This window comes from Microtus ochrogaster, unplaced genomic scaffold (assembly GCF_000317375.1).
Source record: "Microtus ochrogaster isolate Prairie Vole_2 unplaced genomic scaffold, MicOch1.0 UNK6, whole genome shotgun sequence".
In the NCBI taxonomy this organism is placed as follows: Eukaryota; Metazoa; Chordata; class Mammalia; order Rodentia; family Cricetidae; genus Microtus; species Microtus ochrogaster.
This window is the reverse complement of record NW_004949104.1, coordinates 3,969,732-3,978,118: the sequence shown is the minus strand read 5'-3', so window position 1 is coordinate 3,978,118 and position 8,387 is coordinate 3,969,732.

Below are 8,387 nucleotides of genomic sequence, written 5' to 3'. Positions count from 1 at the left end.
CCCTAGTGTCCCGATTTGTAGTTTCCTCCCCCTACCAAGCTCCTCCCTCTCTTCCTCGGAAAAGGCTCTCCCACAAAATCAAAAAAGCCACACAGCCTGATCAGCATTTGCGGCGAGAGCCTATTGGGGGGAGAAAATATAGAGCTGTATCTCCGCCTTGGTTCGTCGAACACTCTGGTGTATCTACGCCAAGCCCGGAGCTGCCACTACCATCCCATCCTCTTCCTGCAAGCAAGGACTTCACGCAGTTTAATTCCAGTTTGCTTCTCTTGCCAGGCGAAAGGAAATCAACAGGCAACTCATGGTTAGACGTGCAGATCTGAAGGGAGGAGGGGGAGGGCAGAATAGAAAGGAGGGGGAAGCAACCCTCCCAGTCCTAGCACACACACTCGCCCTGTCTCTCGCTAGAAGGGAAACAGTCTCTGCATTCACAGGGCTGGGCTGTCAAGTGGCTCTTTTCTTTCTATTCAGCATCTCCTTCCAGTGGCTCAGCCTCCCAGTCCTTTTCATCTAGCAAGGAAAACCTTGGCGAGGAGCAAGAGTGGTGACTATTCGAAGAAAATAAAGTGCGGATTTTTCAACCCCCTTATTATTATTACTATTATTATGATTTTAAAAGGGAGGCGTAAGGTGGAGGGAACACATCAAGGTTTGGCGTGATGCATTCTGCAGCCTGGATCTCACGATCTCTGGTCGGCTTGGGGAGGGCAGAGGGTGAGGAGCTGCGGCCACCGGGGTTCTGCCAGGGCGCCCACCCGGGGGGAAAGTACCTCCACCACCAAAGGGAGGTTAGGCACGGCTCGATCTACACATTATTTCTGCTTCTCCAGGCGCCTCGGTATAGGGGCAGGACACATCCAGAAATGCAGGTGTTCTGATCTGTCGGATGAGTCAGAAGCAGCGGAACGAATCGTATTCACTCTGCCCTCACGGGCCTCCCTTCACAGACATTAGTTGCGGCTTCTTCCTAACGCTTTCTCTGACTCACTCAATAGAAAAAAAAAAAAAAGCTGGATTCATAGGGGGTGGGGGCAGAGAAAAGGAGAAAAAGAGAGCGGGGGAGGAAGGCAAAGCTGAACCCAGTAGCACTTTACTCTACCTCTTTCGGCCGGAGTCCGAGGCTCTGCAAAACAAGGCGTCTGCTTTGCTTACGAATATTTATTTGTTTGTTTGTTTAAAAAAAAAAAAACCTTGGTTAGGCGTGAGGTGCCCCCAAATCTCTCAGTCTTAGGGGGGAAAAGCACGTTTCCAGTAATGATTCACGGCTTAGCCCAAGATCACAGTTCAAGATTTTCCTCCCAGAGGTCTCTATTCACAAAGTCCAGCAATCGGTGTGCATAGCTAATTGTGCAGTCTGTTGTGGAGGGTTTTTTTTTCTTTTTCTTTCTAAATCCTCCTTATTTTTTTTTTTTTTCAGTCACGGGTGGTCTCTTTCAGTCTGGCGCCTCTTAGAATCACCCCAAAGCCTGAGAAAGACGTGCCGATTTCAAACCGAATAAATCCATCTCCGCCAGCCAAGGCGCGGAGGAAATGGAAGGTGAAAATTCAATTCAACAGTTGGAGTAGCGTCTCCGGGCTGCCCTCCGCCGCTGCGGCAGCCGCCGGGCTCGCAGTCCGGATTCTCTCCCCAGCGTCTCTTGCTGACTGACTCTATTCACCTCACGCCGCCGCTTAAACATTGATACTGATTCTCTGCCAGCCAATCCGCGCGGGGAGCCAGGCCCTGCCTCCTCGGCCCACGCCCAATGGGAGGTGGAGAAACGGCGGGCGGGGGCGGGGCCAGCAGTCCCAGCGCTTTAGAGTCATTGACTAGCAGCGTCGGACGCGAGAGCTCTGCGGCCAGCAGAGCCCGCGCCTTGTAAGTCTCTGAGCCACCGCACGCCCCAGGCCTTAGCTACAGGGCGCGGCAGCTCGGCTGTCTTTCTCTAGGAAGACAAAAAAAAAAAAAAAGTTGGACAGTGACTCGATTTTATTGGGGGATCGGCTACACAGCCAGGCTTGAGAAACACCGCCTACTTTGCCGAGTGAGGAAGCTGCGGTCTTCCTGCTGCATTTCTGTTCACACACGTTCGAACACACATCGTCAGCTTACACACACACACACACACACACACACATGCACACACACACGCACGCACTCACACACACACGCAGGTCAAGGGAGTTGCAGGTTTTCTGACACCTCGTCCAGTCTGAAGGAGGTGCAGGAGGTGCGGAGTGTGTGTGCGCGCTCGCGCGTGCGCTCCCGTGCCCGTGTGCCGTGTGTGTGTGTGTGTGTGTGTGTGTGTGTGTGTACGCGTTTTCGCACAGTTCCATGTGTATTTCAGTGAGTGTCTGTGAGGTCCAGTGCTGGAGAGCCAACTGTGCCAGCTAGCTAGGGAGCAAACACGCCCCGAGCAACAGTAATCAAGATGTAACTTTGCCCATCCTCAGAGAAATCCCCGCGGTCCCCAGGCACCCATGCAAGGAAAGTCACTTGATTATGAAAGTGTTTCAGAAGAAAAGCAGACGCCGGTGGAGAGAGAGGCAGTGTCTCCTCGGAGGGAAAAAAAAGCGTCTCTCAAGACATGTTTTGCAGTTTCATGAAACTGAAATCTGCTGAGCACTATTTAAGGTTCTACCCTTCAGCCGTCTATCACAGCCCACACTGAATATACTCTAACGTCCCTCGACACTCAGCAGCTTTGTGGTCTGGTTCACCTCTGTTCATCTTACTAAACTTCCAGCTAGCAATATGATAATTTTTCCAAATCAAAAAGTCATTTATAGAATCTCTTAAGTATAAAAAAGAAACTGTTAGGCAAGAATTTACATCAGTAGGGGATCAATGATTCAAAGATGCCTGTTTTACACACACACACACACACACACACACACACACACACACACACAGCCCTGGCTTTAAATTCCTCATCTTCTACAACCCAGTCTCAAAAGTTGCTTTTGCCTAAACTACTATCACAAACGTCCACGAGTCAAGACCGGTTTGCCTGTGATCTGACAGTCTGAAAACAAAAAGGAAACAGATGCATTGAAATAGAGAAGGTGAGTGTTTTGATTGCTGGAGTATTGATTGTAATTCATAAATACTGAAGTTAAGTTGCCATTTATAAATTGTGAATGACTAACGTACAAATCTGTAACATGAATCATTCAGGATTTCAAAGAAAATCAAATCCAGACCAATTACAAGAAAGTTCTGGAGATTGTTTTGGGGATAATTGCTTAAAGATTCAGGCAGAGGAGCTATTAATTTCCTGGAGCTTCAAGGAGATAACCTATAGTCTGATTTTGCAGTCTGGTCTCTTTCCAAATTTACCACACCCTTGGGAGATCAACAGCTCAGAAAATTCAAAGAGAAGTTCTTTTTTAGTGAGCCCTTCAAATTCTAAGAAGCTCCTGTATTGTCTTTTCTAAATAGGTAGTTTATCATTTATACATTTTTACTAAACAGGGGCTCAGCCTTGCTAAAACCTAGGCTGCTTTGCTAAGTGGTCTTTTAACCACACAGCCTTGTACAGCCTGAGCTTTAGAAGTTGAAGCTTCAAATCGTTCAAAGCAGAAGCTGCCAGTAAGAGCGGTGATCACACATTCAGACATCCATCTAGCAATCCTTATTTTTTACTTCTGTCTCTCCTTAGCCCTCTCCAGCTTTAAGGATAAACACCAGGGCCTTGCAAAACTAAACAAAAGCTGTAACTCTTAGCTCTGTCCTCAGGAACACTGCAAAATACCTTTTCCAAAGGACCATTCTAAAGTTATTTTAATTACATAGAAATGAGCTATCTTTGGATTTTACCATAATGCAAAAACAAAACATCAAACAATTCCAAGGAAGGTTATGATAGTGTATTGATTAGGCTCAATTCAACATAAATCCATGCAGTTGAAAGAATACTAGAAACACAGTATCTAAGAAAGAATGTCATGAGGTGAAAAATATTTCTCCTCAGAAGCTTGTGTTTGCTGCAACCCCCCCCTTAGGAGTAATTATGCCACACCGCCCCCTCGTGTTTGCTGAAAGAACTACATACATATGGTGAAAGCCTTAGGGCCCCTGGCCAAGAACAAAAGAAACATAGGAATCATATTATATTTCATGTGCCTCTAGAATTGAATATGGTTATAGAATACTGACTGGCACCCTAAGTAACTATTTTTATCTTTATTTTCTTAAATAGTGCATTTTAAACCAGAAATAGGACTGACTGATATCTCAGTTTCATTTGTCTTGTTTTCAATCCTTTGTGATAACCACATTTAACTTAAACAATCTAACAGTTTTCAAAGTCTTTTTCCTCCTCCCCTTATGTATGTTTTGTGTTCACCATATATTTATATAAGGATTCCTTATTCACTATTCTTAAAATACTGCGCTCAATTAGGAAAAAAATGAGATGATGTAAGTATTAGGCAGTGGGGGGGGGCTATGCATGTTACACATGCCATCATGCTAAGTTTGCAGGACTATGATGATGTCTAGATAGCGAAGCAAGCTCAGGTTTCACAGGAGCAGCTTGGATGATATTCACTGTTTGTATTTTCAAAGCAGATTGAATCTGAAGCCAACGCTTTAGCCTCTTCTCTTGAAATGCGTGTATGCTGATCATCTTAAAAGATCTCGCATGCTTATTTAGAATCTATGCGAGGACACGCAAAGCACTTAACATTTTGTTAATTAATAAAACAATGTAGGTCAGATGAATGCAAAGGTAATTGAATGATGTGTCGTAATGACTTCAAATAGAAGTATTGCGTGTTAATTTTACAGACCAGTAAAGAAGAGCAAGGACTGCAATGTCACTCAAATAATTGACTTCACAGTATTGAAGGAAAGTCTTAAAAGAGGACTTCACGGAGTTTTTGTACAATTTATTTAACTGGCTTAGAGATACTGTTTAAAAATGCATAATTATGTGTTAAAGATGCAGTTTCAAGAGTTTATTCCTGTAGCCAGAATCACTAGTGTGGCAGTCGCCTGTAACTTTTCCTGCTTGGCTATAATTTTGAGTTTAATAGTACATAACTCTTAAGAAAAAAGTAGAAGCTTCTTCTTTCTCTGAAGCCATTATTTATATGAGTAAAATATCTTTTTTTTAAAAAAATAATTTTGCCTCTATCATTTTACTTTCTGGTTTCATAGTTTTTTTTTAAAATGTATGAAATATTTCAAACTAAATTTAATGACAGAAGGGTTAGGTACTAGAAAACCAAGCAAATTTCAATTCTCTGAACAATGAAGTACTGTATCTTAGCTAATGCTCTTCATCTCTTAAAGGTACATATGGTTCCCTTCTTATACTCTTGCTGACTGTTGGCTGACTTTTAATCAAAGCGTTGTCTTTTAATGAATGATAAAATGTCCCTACTCAACATCCTTCTACTTTGTGATGAATACTAATTAGAACAAACGATGTAAATTAACTGTAAATTTTATATTTTAGATGAAATGCTTTATATTTTGAAAGAATTCTCTCATTTACAATAAATTCTAAAAGTGTTGAAAATTTATATAAAGATAGTAAGGTAAAAACTTTTAAGACTTTGTATTTTATTAAAATTATGAAATGCTGCTATTAAGAAATATGGGTAAAGTAAAAATCCTATATTTAAAATTTCTTCTAAATAATAGTTTTGTTATTAGCTGTGATGGTGTGAAAGCATATTCAGATGTATGTACCTTCTTTACTGCAATATGATAACAATGGAGCTCTAGAGCTAAGCCCAAAAGGACTTACAAGGTGAACCTGTGAGGAATTAGTTCACAATTCAGCACATCAATGAAGCAAACTTACAACTTGCAATTTTTAATCTTACAAACTTACAATTTTGGGGGGGGGGTTGAGACAGGGTTTCTCTGTGGTTTTGGAGCCTGTCCTGGAACTAGCTCTTGTAGACCAGGCTGGTCTCGAACTCACAGAGATCCACCTGCCTCTGCCTCCCAAGTGCTGGGATTAAAGGCGTGCGCCACCACCGCCCGGCACAAACTTACAATTTTTAAGTCAGAAAAAAATATAATCAATTATCAACCGAGAAACACTAACAGGTCTTAGGGCAAATATTTTGAATTATTCAGAGACTAACTCAAAATTTAAAGGTGAGAATTTTATTTATTGTTTATTTTAAAGAGTTATTTGATATAAAATGTCTCTTTTTCTTCATGAGTATTTATGTGTGTTCAAGGTATGTGTGTATTTAAGTGTGTATGTACGTATGTGTAAGTAGATACACTAAGTCACACTTAAAATATATATTAATATATATGAATGTACTGATGTGGAGCAATACCAAATTGTTACTCCATATTAAATATATTAATGCATATAAAGATGAGGACTAGCTTAAATTCTGTATGTTAACATTTAACACTAATAGAACTTGTTGAAATGAAGGTAATGTTACTTTTATAAGTGACTGTTACATTTATATCCTTTTCTGTCTTGCCAGCCAAAAAGAACAGGATACATTAATTCCATAAGCTCAACACTCCTGCCCCACAAGAAGTTACATACTAGCTCCCCCTTGTGGTCACTTTGAGAGACATTCGGGTATTTGGGAAATTTGCTGCATAGGAAAATTAGATTTGTTTAATGTTGTTGTATTACGTTTTAAAATGCAGAGCTTTTGAGTGAAATAGTAAATTTATAGATGTGACTGCTATATCATTAAATTGGTTGACACTGAAAAGAAAGATACTTTTATGATTTCACGCACTGTGCCGCAATCTCATTATTTTTCAGAGTTAAACAAGCTAGGGCAGGGTTGAAAGAGGTTGGGAAATCAGCCCTTGGAGGGGACCTGGGAAATTCGGTTCAGTAGGTGGCACTCTTTCCTCAGAGTCAGTTTTACAGTGGTGACCTGAAAAGATGTTTCAAAATGCTGTGTCACAGGGCCTGCCTTTCAGGTGAGGCCGGCACCAGCTGCTTCTGATCAGCAATGGTGCTAACGGCTGGCACGTTTTCTCCATTATCCTGAGATATTTAACCTGCTTGTTATATAGCTATCATACAGAGATCAATGCGAGAAGTAGCTGAGCTCTTAGGAAAACAATGACATGTTCGACAAATCCTCTGCATTTTAATTACCTTTATAATCGTTAACCTTCTCAAGTTCCTGCGACAAGGTCCTACTTGGGTAATTGCGGCCTCTTTATGTAAATTCCCCTTTTAGTGAACTACGCATACTATTTCATTTCATCTTTAAAAAGGCTAGAAATATTTCAGTTGCAACCCGAGAGCTGTCAGACAGTTATTGTCTGTAACTCTGGACACAGGACACGTTTGCTTACATAAAGCACCTCTATACCTCTATTGAGCCTTCTCCTTGTTCAAAAACAAGTCCATAGCCAGAAAATACTTCCTGGGTTTTCCTGAGTGATAGTTTTGAAATCACGTTAAATAAATCAATGCAATGAAACATCATTAAAAATCACTGAGGTTGAACTGATTTTTTTTTTTTTTTTTGGAGCTTCTGAACTCAGAAACTTCAATATGATCCATACCCTTTTGAATGATCATATTCAGGGAAAAAGGCCACGAATCATTTACAAGTTACCCATCCTGGTAGAAATGGAATAACCTCCAATTTTAATTAAAAACTGAAGGGTGTACCTCCAACTTTGATTAAAATATGAGTGAAATATCTTTATTTGTCATACACAATGGTGTTTAGAAGTTTGATATGTCATGATTGTAAATACAAAAGTGACTGAAAAGATTAATATGTTTGAGTATAAACATATTGATGAAAAACTATATTGGCAATTCTTCTCAAAAGAATAGAGATTAAATTTAGAAATATATTGACTATAGTTAGATGAGCCTGAGAAATCTACTTTCCCTTTCCTGATAGTACAGGAAATGAATGGAGAAGGCCATAAAAGGAAAAATATAATAAAAATAACATTTATTGCATAGCTGTGACATTGGTACAAATGTGAATTAATGATCTTTTGAAAGCTTATCAATAAGAGCAGTGGTAATCAAACAATGTTGTGACAAAGACCCATTCAGGAATCCACAGACTGCTACAGAACCCCTTCCTAATAAATATGGTGGAAATCTTTAATTTAGATTGTACAAATATCTATACAAACACTAGAAGAATCACGTATACTTGATGGGCATAAACAGTATATGCAAACATCACTATAGTTTTAGAAAATTATCAAAAGCTGTCTTAAATCAGGCATGTTGACTTATACCTATCATTCTGTCACTCAAGTGGCTGAGGCAGGAAGATTGCTATGACTTTTACAACATGACCAGTGTCGTCTACACATTTTTATTTGAGACCCACTCTCAAATAAATAGATAAGTAAGCACATAAATATATAGCATTTTTGCTCTACTAATATCAAGGTCTTAAGAGAGGAAAATTTGTATAAT